The 14,228-nt window shown below is 37.8% G+C and overlaps 1 long non-coding RNA gene across 2 annotated transcripts in view; it reads right to left on the bottom strand.

The window, feature by feature from the left end:
- The window catches only part of LOC112674831 (uncharacterized), a 79,458-nt gene extending 68,655 nt beyond the window's left edge, over window positions 1-10,803 (bottom strand). Inside the window, exon 1 of one of the 2 annotated variants that reach the window (XR_007402026.1) lies at window positions 5,084-10,803. This is a non-coding gene — a long non-coding RNA (uncharacterized LOC112674831). The remainder of the gene's footprint in view (window positions 1-5,083) is intronic. The other variant, XR_003145601.3, reaches the window with a different exon arrangement.
- Between the last annotated feature and the right edge of the window lie 3,425 nt (window positions 10,804-14,228).

Below are 14,228 nucleotides of genomic sequence, written 5' to 3'. Positions count from 1 at the left end.
TTAGAATTATTTGTATTCAGCTTGAGGGCTCACTAAATGAATGATAGTCATATTGTAGTTTGGCTGATATTAGAGTCACATGTAAAAATAAAAAATAAAAACATAACCACTCATAAGCCAATTTTTAAAATTCCTCAGACAGATGCAATTAAGTTTTGTTAAGAAAAAAAAAGCAGGGATCCCTGGGTGGCGCAGCGGTTTGGCGCCTGCCTTTGGCCCAGAGCGTGATCCTGGAGACCTGGGATCGAATCCCACATCGGGCTCCCGGTGCATGGAGCCTGCTTCTCCCTCTGCCTGTGTCTCTGCCTCTCTCTCTCTCTGTGACTATCATAAATAAATAAAAATTAAAAAAAAAAAAAAAAAAAAAAAGCAGGGGTAGGTTGTTTTCCAATATTTCTTGTAATGACTGAAATTCGTAAGATTAAGTCTAGAATTAAGTCTAAGTGCGAGACTTCAGGAAAATGTCAATAATTAATTTTGTGTGAGATTCACTTTGCAGAAGTGTTTGGCATATAGTTTGGTGGGTGGTAGTGAACTCCTGTTCCAGGGAGGGAGCTCTGATAATAAAAAGGAGGATTCCATAAGATCTACTTGGCTAAAGGAAAAGTGACATCTCATATTGTTTTACGTATGTTGCAAAGCAATAGCAGAGGCAATGATTTTGCCAAGGCGCTTGCTAGGCCAGTTGGGTGCTCAGGTGTCTAGTAATAGCTATCGATATGTCCCATCCCCCACAATAAGCATCCCATCTAAGTAAAAACAGCTTGCTTCCTAGGGCAACACTTCAAAGTCAGCTCTCTGACCATCCAGCTTGACTAGACTGCCTCTCAAGCCCTCCTTAATTTAGTGCAAAGGCTGGTGCAATTATTGGGCTGAATTTCTTAGGGGTTCCAATCTCGAGCTCTAGAATCTAGAGCCTTCTTAGAACCCCATTTCTTGTCATTATTAACTGAGTGACTATGTCTAGAGATTTAACGACATCTGGGCCTCTTTCCTTGTTAATGAAAAAAAAAAAGGATTATAGAAGTTACCTCAGACAGTTACATTAAGGGTTGCCTCGGTGGCTCAGCTAGTTAAGCATTGGCCTTCAGCTTGGATCATGATATCTGGGTCCTGGGATCAAGACCCCCATTGGGCTCCCTGTTTGGTGGGGAGTCTGCTTCTCCCTCTACTCCTGCCTGCTGCTCCCTCTGCTTGTGCCCTCTTTTATTCTCTTTGTCAGATAAATAAATAAAATCTTTTTAAAAATTAAAAAAAAAAAGAAATGTTGAGAGTTAAATGAGAAAATAGAGCATTTAGCACAGTGCAATGCATACTGCAGTGAATCATTCACTAAGAGGTAGTTTCATGTTACCATACTGTTAGAAATGTAATATTACATGAAACAGACTTGGTTCTGCAATGGAGTTTGAGAATAGGGACATGACTAAGATATTCTGAAAATGATCACTGCTCTGCTAGGAAGAAGCAGGAGACTTAGGGTGTAGCTCAGCCTCTAGGTTCAGTCCTCATTCCACTTCTTTCCTACTGGTGCCAATGTAGACCAGTGTACCATTTACTACCCTAAACAGATATAAACAAATATAAATGGGAACAGTAGTCCCCTCTTATCTGCAGGGTAAACGTTCCAAGACCTCCAACAAATGCCTGAAACCACAGATAGTACCAAACCCTATAGATACTATGTTTTTTTTTTCCCCATATGTACACACCTCTGATACAGTTTAATTTACAATTGAGGCACAGTAAGAGATTATCAATAACCAATAATAAAATAAAACAAGTATCACAATATACCATAATAAAAGTTATGTGAATGTTCTCTCTCTCTCTCTCAACATCTTACTGTCCTGTACTCACTCTCCTTCTTGTGACAATGGGAGGTAATAAAATGCTTATGCGATGAGGCAAGTGACCTGATGATGTGAACACTGGGAAGTAGTGTTAAGCTACTGCTGACGTATAGATATGATGATATTTCTAAGTGATTGTCTGAAGGAGGATCATCTGCTTCCAGATCATGGTCGACTGCAGGAAACTAAAACCTCAGATGGGTTGGGGGTGGGGGTGGGGGACTATATTTGCTATAAATGAGTATGTGTGGTTAAAAAATAAATATGGATTTTTCTAAATGAAAACACATTATTCCATTTCTTTCTGTCACTGTACTTTTTTTCTTTTATGTGAGTATAATAAATGAATTTTTGAGGCAGTTTTAAGTGATGGTCAATCATTGTTCAAAGCCTCCACTGCCTGAGCTCACAATTGTGAAAACCTGCATTATAACAGGAGACACTCTCTGGCCTAACACTTTACATCACAATAGGCAGGCCACCGTGAGGCGCTTTGAAATCCCAGGGCTGTGGTCAAAGTACAGACCTCCTGGAAGGACAAAGTGTTCTGTTTGTGTAGCACAAGGGTGTGGCTTTTGTAGCTAGTAAAATAATCTGAACACAAAGGCTTCTAGATCCTGCGGAGCACTCTGCAGTGAACTGACTCAGCGTAAAGTGGTGGGAAAGGAAGCTTGTTCTTAGATTTCAGAACCCTCCAAAGCTACACCCTGCTCACTTAGTTCCGTCCCAGTTCAACAGGAAGGGGATTTCATCAGCTAGTGCGCGCACACACACACACACACACACACCAAGCAGAAGAGAGAATAAGAGGTGCCCAGGGGAATGCTGAGGGAGCCCACTACCCACTCTACAACCTCTTGCCAGCCTCGTGCTTTTTTACTTGTTTCATTCAAGCAAAACCTAGTTGCTTTCAGGGACTGGCAAAGGGAAGCCTCCTAATTATGCTGAAGCACCTTAGCAGCTGCTTTGCAAGAGCAAGCTGCAAGATCAAACATCCCCAGTTAATAGTGGAGGGGGTTTCTGAATAACATCATAGATGCTTTGGTTATCAGCGTCCAAGAGAGATCTGTGTGTTAAAAGCAAAATATTGATATGTTATACATATGTTGCATACAGATTAAATGGAGACAAATCTATTAAAGGTTTCAGTCATGTACACTTTCAGGTTCCACACACACACACACACACACACACACACACACACACCAACCTTCACCAATTTAGACTTCATGTAAATAAACAGAGCACAATTTAGAAACTGATGTAATTTAAAATCCTGATCCTTACATGTGTCATTGAGAAAAAAGAGGTCTGAATTACACAAAATCAGTCTATATTGATTAGATTCTCCTCCTAATTGCTCAACTCATAATTTTACTTGGATCATTTTGCCTAAAGATCACTTAGCCAAATTCCCCCAAAGAAGATATGGAAACTTTTTGTGAAAAAGATCATATAGAACTTTACCTTTTATCAATAAGATTAATGTTCTGGGGGAACTTACATTCCAAGGACACAAATTATCCAGAAAAAAAATAAGTTACTAGGATGCACATAACTATTAGTTTACCTTTCTTTAAACTACCAGAAAGCCAATTAACTTGCGAACAAATTAAAAAAAAAAAAAATTCGGGATCCCTGGGTGGCGCAGCGGTTTAGCGCCTGCCTTTGGCCCAGGGCGCGATCCTGGAGTCCCGGGATCGAATCCCACGTCGGGCTCCCGGTGCATGGAGCCTGCTTCTCCCTCTGCCTGTGTCTCTGCCTCTCTCTCTCTCTCTGTGTGTGACTATCATAAATAAATAAAAAAATTTAAAAAAAAACAAATTTAAAAATTCATGAATTTCATATAATACTATTTACAAAAAAAAAACCAAAAAGGTTCAAAAATATGTAGTGATAACATTAAGAGGAGCGTTATGGTGAGATTTTTGCCAAAAACCATTTAAAGTTAACCCCCAGACAACCTAAAATGTGGATAATATCTTATGAATTAAAATTTGATACATTTTTATTATTACTAAAGTGTTAAAAAATGGTTAAAATATATGTCCTAGGTAAAATATATGACCTTCCTTCTCTTTATCGAGATCACTAAATGTAATGAAGTTTTGTTTATTTTAAATGGTCTTTTCAAAGCTTTTCTTTCTGTAACTGGACCACATAACTCCTTTCTTATTTTAGCAGTTCTGAAGGGCATAATTGGGAGCAGTAAAGGATAAACTGCCCCGTCTATAATTACATGACAATGGAACTCCGTGAAAGGTGAGTTCCTCACAAAATACGAGGTAGGTAGGGAATATTTCAGTTTAAAATGGATTACCCTTGGGATCCCTGGGTGGCGCAGCGGTTTGGCGCCTGCCTTTGGCCCAGGGCACGATCCTGGAGACCCGGGATCGAATCCCACGTCGGGCTCCCGGTGCATGGAGCCTGCTTCTCCCTCTGCCTGTGTCTCTGCCTCTCTCTCTCTCTCTCTCTGTGACTATCATAAATAAATAAAAAAAAATTAAAATGGATTACCCTAGAGAATTAACATTTGTCTTCGGAAGACTTGTGTTCATCCCCTGAAGGGAGTGTAATCAGGAGTGTAATGTAGATCTACTACATACTCCTAGGCTCTGGGATAACAGCAGGAAGAAAGACACGGTTTCTGCTCTCTTGGACCCCACATTCCTGTGGAGGATGACAGGCATCAAACACAAATCCAGCTTAATAAACAAGAAAATATCACGTAGCAGAGAAAATCACAACAGTGTGTTATATTAGAAAATGACTAGAAGGTTGCCAGGCTTAGCCAACAAAAATTCAGGAGACAGAGTTCATTTTGAATTTCAGATGAACTAATTATTATTATTTTACTATAAATATGTCCCATGCACTATTTGAGACATACATTCACAACACAAACACAACAAAACAACAACAACAAAACCCCACAAATTTATTGAGTATCTGAGATTCAAATTGAGCTCTGTCTTCTGCATTTTATCTGATGACTCTACCTGGAACACTCCTCAAGTTGGGAGGTTGGGAAAGGCCTCTGTGAGAACATGATATTGACAGGTGCCAGAAATAAGCTACAGCACAAGCCCAAAAGCAGAAACAGGTGTGAGTGCCTGGTAGCTAGAGTGTTTGTACAAACCATGTGGTTGAGCAATTGTGACAGTCAGAATTGACCCAGAGAAGCCTTTCCCACGTGTACCAGAGGACTGAGATGGTAGTCCTTCCCTTACCCATGGTTTTGCTTTCTATGGTTTCACCTGCCTGCAGTCAACAGTGGTCTAGCAGATGATTCACCTTCTGACACAGTCAGAAAAGGTCAATAGTAGCCTAACATGATGTCACAATGCCTTCACCTCCCTTTACCTCATCATGTAGGTGTCTTGTCATCACATGAAGGGTGACTACAGTACAGTAAGATAGAGAAACCACATTCACATCTTCACATAATTTTTATTACAGTGTATTGTTAGAATTGTTCTATTTTATTATTGGTTACTATTGGTAATCTCTTACTATCCCTATTTTATAAATTAGACTTTATCATAAGTATGTATGCATGTATAGGAAAGAACAGGGTATATAAGGTTTCAGGCATCCCCTGGGGGTCTTGGAACATCTCTCCCATCCATAACGGGGAGGCTCCTGTCTATGAGAAATATCTAAGGGAGGCAGGGAGATGCACTGTGGAGGGAAGGAATTAGGCTATGTCCTAGGCAAGGTGTGGAGTTGCCTGTGTGCTATATTAGAAGCACTTACAATAAAGGGTAGAGAGAGGAGGAGGAGGCTTGAAAGAAATGTGTGAAGCTGAGGTCAGGAAAACTGACTTAGAAATGGAGGCTCTGCAACTATGGGCTCCTTGGTAAGGCTTTAAGATTTTTAATCTATCATCAAGAAAGTCCTACAGGGTATAACTTCAATTTTACTCTTTCCACAATATTATTCCTTTTTAAAATTGTTTCAATTCTTTAAAAATTGGGAGGGGATAAAAAAATAAAACAATAAATAGGGAGGGGATAAAATGGAATATGCAGAGCCAGACAGCAATTTTAGAAAAAGGGAAAAGACAACCATTAAAGAGAAAGCCTGGGTGCTTCGGAGTGGACAAAAATACTGGGTGGGAGCATCCTGAACAGGGTAGGGAGCTTCAGGAACCAGCACAAAATACACAAAACGTATGTGTACACAAAAAAATAAATATATACTTTGTGTGTGTTCATATACATTTACATATATATGTATATGTGTATGTATTTTAAATGGTATATACCACAGATATTCCCCTGAAATTTCCAAGTTTTACTTAATGGCATGTATTGGAGACCTTTCTAAATCAGTATATACAGATCTATTTCACTCTCTTTAACTTCTACATAGTATTCCATCACCCATCATATAGATACACTATCCTTTAAGCGTCTTCCAATGAGTGAGCATTTGAGTCATTACCAGTGTTTTGCCATTAATGCTGTCAAGACCATAGTTCCCAAGCCATGCTGGCTGCTGTAAACATACAATAGTATTATAGAATATTTTTAAATTTTAGGGAAGCACAGCCACATCTGTCAAACACCACACAAACCACTACTACAATACTATTAAATTTGGGTCTAAGTGCTTAATAAACAGAACTGCTGGATATTTCTTTTGACCTAGGGTCACCATGATAAAGTTACTGAGATGCTAAGAGTGCAATGATCCAAGAAGGTCTGAGAATCTCTGTGCTAAGAACATCCTTAAATGTGCCGAGGTATATACAACATCTCAGGAGGAAGGTCCTAGGAAGTGTCTTGTTGTTTTTGCTAATTAAATTGAAACCATATGAAAAAGAAATACTTTACATCTATTTTTCTTGAAAACATTTTCCAAACTGATTCTCAATAAATCATCAGCCAGATTTTCATATTTCTGCTAAGCAGTCATATTTGGTACATCTCATTGCAAGCTGGTATATCCCATGTAACTTATTCTTCAGAATTTTATATTTTTAAAGAGCTATGACATTTATATGATTGCAGATATTATCATTTAAAAATACATTTACTTCAGCTACTTTGAGGCAGAAAGAAATGCAGAATTTGTTGCCTCTTAATTTTTGTGTTACAGAAGTCCAAATGAATGATTTACCATTGACTCATAATTTTGTTATGCAACATCTATTTCAATAAAGTTTAGTAATGATGAATATAATTTCAATAGGATTCTGAAATTGCTAGATTTCAAAATAAAATTCCGTTGTTGGTGCTTCACTTCATCTGTTAAGAGACAGACATTCTGGGCATTTCCCAGAAGTTGAAAAAATGCCAGGAGGTTATTGTGAAGAGTTTAAAATAAAAGGTATCAACTCAAGTTCTCTGTCAGACTTTAGATTTTTAACTATATATGCCCAAATATTTTAAAATCAATAGAATGCAATGATTTACCAGATCATTACAGAATATCATTTGCTAGTAAATTTGAGGACAAAGTCTCCCTAAATCAAGTTACAAGATGTTCCTCCAGTGGTTTCAATGGCGAGTTAATTACACATGTTGCACAAGAGTTCTGAGCATTAAAGAGGCCAGTCTATCCTGCTGTGTTTTTAGTATTACCATCAGTCCTGCTGCTGCTTTCTCAAGGACTTTCAGTAAATGCTTGTCAAATGACTAGTTTAGCTGGAATTTAATCATTATTTTAAAATCACTCAGTGTCAATCTTAATGTTTCTATCACTAAACATGAAATAATAATACTTATTACCTATTTCCTGAGATGCTGTATGATCAGGTTAGTATTATAATTTACTGAACATTATGCTTGATAAAATAATTGTGAAAATATTTTATCATAGCATTCCTCTGACTAAAGCAATCCAGAAAGGAAATCTCAGAAGAGTATCTTCCTTTGACAGATTGGAAAACAGATTTTCAAAAATTCTCATCTACTCACGTGACATTTTTTTTTTTAAATTAGAGTTATGAATAAAACCAAAAGGAATAGAAAGAAAGCTCTAAAAAATAAACAAGATTATTGTGCTGGACTTAGTGACTTTCTGGTTTTAAAACCATCCAAATCCAAAAGAATGAGAGTTAACCATACCTATACCAAGGTGGTGACTGTTAAAGTTTCTAGATATATAAAAATGAGTTGCAAACTCAGACCTAGGTGCCCCAAAGATGTAAATAGTCTTTAATCTGGCTACTTAGACACTTTGAGTTTATACGAATTACCTATGAACTCTGTGAACTTATAAGTTACAAGTGAAGTGTCACTGTGCTGTGTCCAAGATATAATCATAATGGGCCTGTCATGTAGACTCCACCCTGAATTTCAAGAGGCTTGCAACAGGCCCGAGATCCTTGTCAAAATGTGACCCAATATCCATGCTCCATATCAAATACAGACAGATAATTACAATTTTGATACTAGTATTTAGTTTAAGAAATATCTTTACAGTGTAAAATATGTAATGGTATAATATGCATCTATAATACACATATATAATATGATATTTAGAGTTGTCAACTTCTATAATGCAGGGAGAAAGGTAGCTTTAAATGGGTTTTTTTGTTACATTACCATTACCTTTCGAGTAATCTAAAATTTTTCATTATAAATTGATTTCATTTGAAAACGTACCATATCGAGTTTTGAAGGTCAGTGCTAATAAGGGACAACGGCTTTTTGACCTAGAACCTGAGATTCAGTTAGTAAAGCAGGGAGTATATTTACCTCTAGGACAAGTTAGGGCAGGAAAAAAAAAAAAGGTCAGGATTAACTGATCTTGATTTACTTATTTTACTTGCACCATGTAAAATTGTACCAATTTCTCTAAGTCCCTTAACTTTCTTCCCTGGAAGCCATGGAGGAATAACTTTTAATTGGAAAGTGATAAAGCCAACCTACATTTCCTCATTGTTGAGACTTAATAAGCTTGTTTTATTTTTTCATTAATTATTATTATTATTTAAAGATTTTATTTACTTATTCATGAGAGACACAGAGAGAGAGGCACAGATATAGGCAGAGCGAGAAGCAGGCTCCCTGTGGGAAGCCCAATGTGGGACTCGATCCCAGGACCCTGGGATCACGACCTGAGACAAAGGCAGATGCTCAACAACTGAGCCACCCAGGCATCCTTTTATTATTATTTTTTAAAGATTTAATTACTTATTTTAGAGAGAGAGAGAGAGCAGGGGGTGGGAAGGGAGGGATAGACCGAGAAGCAGACTCCCTACTGAGCATGGAGCCAGAGTCAGGGTGATCCCATGACCCTGAGATCACAACCCAAATTGAAATCAAGAGTAGGAGGCTTAACCTACTGAGCCACCCAGGTGCCACTTATTAAGCATGTTTTGAAGATACTTTATATAATAAAGAAGTCTTTTACTAAAATAAAATTGAAGCTATTTACCTATAAGTTTGTACGTGACATGATTGATTTGCACAAAGATTCTAGAATATTGGCATTTTTTGGTAGTATATATTTTATAATAGTGGCTTTATAATCACTGAGAAGTGGGATGCTTGGGCAAAAGAAAGAATTTTTAAAAAGACAGAATTCAGAAGGCCAGCTAGAAATTAACCTTGTAGTTTGTCAGTTCCTCCTCTTAAGGGAGAAGAGAACAATTCAGCTGCTTCTCTCAAAATCTATTGGTTTCTTGGAGCTCAGTCAGTTAAGCTCTTGATTTGAGCTTGGGTCATGGTCTTGGGTCAGGGGATGAGCCATAGGGTGAGGCTCCACACTCAGTGCAGAGTCTGCTTGAAATTCCCTCTCCCTCTTCATCTGCCCCTCTCCCAACTCACCCACCTGCTCTCTCTCTGCTCCTGTCAATTTTTTGTATTTTTCTTCGATAACCCTTATCGTACTACTAGAGGGATTGTTAACATGTCTGCTTGCCTGATCAAATTCTGCATTGTCTATAGAATTCTGTAGAATTTATTTTACTTGCATTCATTCATCTTTGTATGCCTAACAATGTTACCATTAAATGCTATGAATGAATATATAAAGACAAAATAGAACATATACAAAATCTGAAAAAAAAAATAGTAAAACCCATTCCTAGAATTTTACTTCTATAATACCTATAATAGAAAACAGCTGCAAAAAAAAATCTAGTTTTAAATTTCAACTTAGATTTTAAAATGTCATTCCCTTCCTCTCTTCTTTCCAATTCTTCCTCTCTTACCTCCCTCCTTCTCCCTTCTCTCTGTCTCGTGTTTACAATTCAGTGAAAGAGCCATTAGGCAGAACCAAGAGGCAGGCAGGCAGTCCAGCAAAGTTGGCTGCATATAGGTGAATTGAGCAAATAATGTATATTGACATAATGAAAGCCAGGTTTCTTACTGTCAGAGGAGGAAAGGGCAAATATGGAGAGAAAGCTACAGATGGTCCCCAACTTACAGTGGTTTAATATATTATAATATTCCAACTTTATGATGGTACAAAAGTAATATCCATTCAGTAGAAACCACACTTCAAATTTTGAATTTGGGTCTTTTCCCAAGCCAGTGATATGCTCTATGATGGCCCCTTGTGATGTTGGACAGCAGCAACTGGAGCCCCCAGTCAGCCCCCTGATTATGAGGGTGAATGACCAATACTCTGTACCCAGACAACCACCCAGTTTGTCACTTTTGGTACAGTAGTCAATAGATTACATGAGATATTCAATACTGTATTATAAAATTGGCTTTATGTTAGGTGATTTTGCCCAAATGTAGGCTAATGGAAGAGTTCTGACCATGTTAAGGGTAGGCTAGGCTAAGTTATGATGTTCAGTAGGTCATGTGTATTCAATGCATTTTCAATTGACGATATTTCAACTTTGGATGGGTTTATTGGTAGGTAACCAGGTTGCAAGCTGGGAAAGACCCCATAATGAGTTCTGTAGTGAGAGGTATTGGAGGTATGGTGTGTGCCCATAAATAAATGTGTGTGTATACATATACACATACACACACACATAACTATATATATATGAAAGAGAGAGACGGAGAAAAAGGTATGTGTATGTGTATATATGTGTGTGTGTATATATATACATATATATATAAATTTCCTCTTTCCACTAGAGTTGCCTAGAAACAGGAGTATCTCTCCCAGCAATGGGCACACCTCACATGCATAGCAGCCACTCTCCTAAAAGAAGCAAGGTTTCTTGAAATGGCTAATCCCAGGGCTGGTATAAGGAAAAAACAAGATGAGCTTGGATGATCTGACTGTGCCAGAAAATAAGAATGATGGTTACATGTCAAAACCACACAGAATCCAGCCTGAAAAGTCTCCTACTAATCAAATCTGGGGTAATTCGAACATTAAAATAAATAACGATAGTTCCTAATGAGAGCTTATTGAATAAAAAAAGAATTCATGGGGGTGCCTGGGTAGCTCAGTCAGTTAAGCATCCAACTCTTGATTTCGGTTCAAGTCATGATCTCAGGGTTGTGAGATTGAGCCCAGATTCAGGCTCTACACTGAGCATGGAGTCTGCTTAAGATTTTCTCTCTTTCTCTGGGGTGCCTCGATAGCTCAGTCAATTAAGTGCCTGCCTTGGGCTCAGGTCATGATCTCAGGGTCCCGGGTGGAGTTCTGCATTGGGCTCCGTGCTCTTTGGGGAGTCTGCTTCTCCCTTTCCCTCTGCCTACCACTCCCCCTGCTTGTATGCTATCTCTCTCTGTGTTAAATAAATAAATAAATAAATAAATAAATAAATAAATAAATCCTTTTTTTTAAGTTCTCTCTCTCCCTCTTCCTCTGCTGCTCCTCCCCACCACCTCCCTCACTCCCTCTAAAAAAAAAAAAAAAAAAAAAGAAAGAAAGAAAGAAAGAAAGAAAGAAAGAAAGAAAGAAAGAAAGAAAATTCATGAGTCCTCAATGATACAGATAAATAAACAAATGGGGGAAAAAGAAATGCTTCTTGCAGTTTAATACCAAGTAATGTAGAAGGGATGAAGAAATTAGAAAATGAACATTTCTCAACCAATAGAGTAATAATCAGGTAAGAAATAGCAATAGCTATTAGTAGTAGTAGTAGCTATTATTTAGCAAGGATGCTAAAACTAATCCATGATTGTAGGCAGAGGAACAGGATTTTACAGTTTCAAAATCTCTCTCCACAAAATAATTGCTAATTCAAAAATCTAAAAAACATCATACCTTTATAGTAGAGAAACCTCAGAGACACCAGCTCACTTAAGTGATCAAAGCTAACATCACCAGTAATGAAAAAATTTGGCACCATGTGCCATATGATTAGATGCAAGGAAAAGAGAAAAGTATCACTTCTGTGAGATTTTGTTCAAAAAATGCATGGCCTGGATATAATTCTGAAGAAACATTAAATAAACCCAAACTGAGGAACAACCTCTCAAAAACTGGGCTATAATCTTCAAAAATGATATAGCTGAGAAAGGAAAGGAAAGGAAAGGAGGAATTATTTCAAAATACATGAGACAACCAGGTATCACAATCGATCCTGGATTGCATCTTGTGTCATAAAGGACATTATTGAGACAACTGGCCAACCTTGCATGAAGTCTCTGGGATAAGGATGCACAGAATTTTTTTTCTTTTCTTTTTTCTTTTTAGTTCAATTCTTGCAACTCTTCTCCAAATTTAAGACTATTCCAAAATTAAAAGTAAAAAAAAACAAAAAGCCCCAAAAAACAAAAAGTATTTAAAATGTTCTTCCTTGACAATGACTCCAGTGATTGAATGTCCTAAAAGTTAGGTTCATATAAGAAATATCTGGTACATTTGCAGAACCAAGTTGAAATACCGAACACACGGTAAGTAGTGAGTCACCAATGCTTCACCTGTAAATTACTGGTATTGTTATTATTAGTAGTTAACATTCATTAGCACCCACATTGCTGTACATAATACAGCAAAAGTAATGGCTCCTTCAAAGAGCTGTTCTATAAAATACAAACTTCTCCATAGGCGCATATCCAAATACAATGTCTCTAAAGGGGTGGAGAGCCATGGGTCAGCTCTCACAAAGACAGAACTAGACTCAGGCTTTTCCTCTCCTTTCTGCTTCAGGTTAAAGGAGGTGCAATCCAGGTGTTCACACATTACCAGGTTACTGCTGTGTAGGTTGAAAGGAATGACACAAGGTCATGGCCAATTTAGTATTACACCACACCTGTGAAACCTGAGGCCACCAACATTTCAGCAAGGCTGTGTAATTAAAGTGGTGACACATATTACTTAGAAATATTATTGACTTCCAGGACACAGCAGAAGCCCTCTGTCCACCTAACATTCAATTACAAATGGGGTCAGAGAAAGGCAGCAAAAGGCAGAACCTGGAGGAAACGGTGGTTAGCTGTTTGCTGCTCCTCCTTGGGAATCAGACCTCCCAGAACATTCCTCTCTGCAGCCAGGAAGCAAACTTTTAGTGCTGCCTCTTGAAAAATCTCTTTAATTATCTCATGCTTAATTTATGTCAGAATCTACCCTTCCCTCTCATAACACTGAGTTTTAAATAAACATTTGCTTATTAGTATATAGACCACAGATTGCCATATGCACAATTGGTACAGAAATAAGCAATATCACGTTGGAGAGAGTCACAGCTTGTTCACACCTAAAGAATCTCTGAAAACTAAATTGACAGAATGTCAGGGATTACAAGGCTCTTCCACACAAACCCTGGTATATCTGGGCCACTTCAGAGGAAATTTTATTGGTAAATTAATAAGAATAAAAATCATAAATTAGTAAGAGGAGGACAAGATTCTAAATAGTTAACATGTCATGGTTATTTTAATCCTTATAACAACTCTAAAAGGGCATATTATTGTTATCTGATTTTATAGTCGATGATATTGTGGCCAGAGAGGTTAACTAACTAACCTATCCAAAGGTACAGAGCTGATAAATAGTAAAACCAGCATTTGGACCCAGTTTGGTTCCAGAATCTAAAGCTCTTAACAATAATATCCTGCCTCTCTCTTAGAGAGCTTTATGGGTTATCACCACCACTATTTTCATTCAACTTTTTCTCTTCTATCAAGACTGAAATTCTAGTATTTCAAATCCAGGGGATTATATCAGTCTCTCTAAGATGAATGGGAATCCAGTTATTATTTGACATATGTTAGCTAGGCTTAAAGGGTATCAAGAACTTTTTTTGGGGGGGGGTATCAAGAATTTAAAGTATATTTGAGATGGAATTGAAACTTTAATCCAGTAAATATAAATTGGGGTGCCTGGGTGGCTCAGTTAGTTAAGTGTCCGACTCCTGATTCAGCTCAGGTCATGATCTCAGGGTCATAAGATTGAGCCCCATATTGGGCTCCATGCTCAGTTGTGAGTCTGGTTGAAATTCTCTCTCTCCCTCTGCCTCTGCATCTTCCTTTGCTTGCTCTCTCTCTCAAAATAAATAAA

The sequence above is a fragment of the Canis lupus genome, chromosome 14, assembly GCF_003254725.2.
Source record: "Canis lupus dingo isolate Sandy chromosome 14, ASM325472v2, whole genome shotgun sequence".
Taxonomy (NCBI): domain Eukaryota; kingdom Metazoa; phylum Chordata; class Mammalia; order Carnivora; family Canidae; genus Canis; species Canis lupus.
The sequence above is the reverse complement of the archived record's forward strand: the minus strand, read 5'-3'. Positions and strand labels throughout refer to the sequence as shown.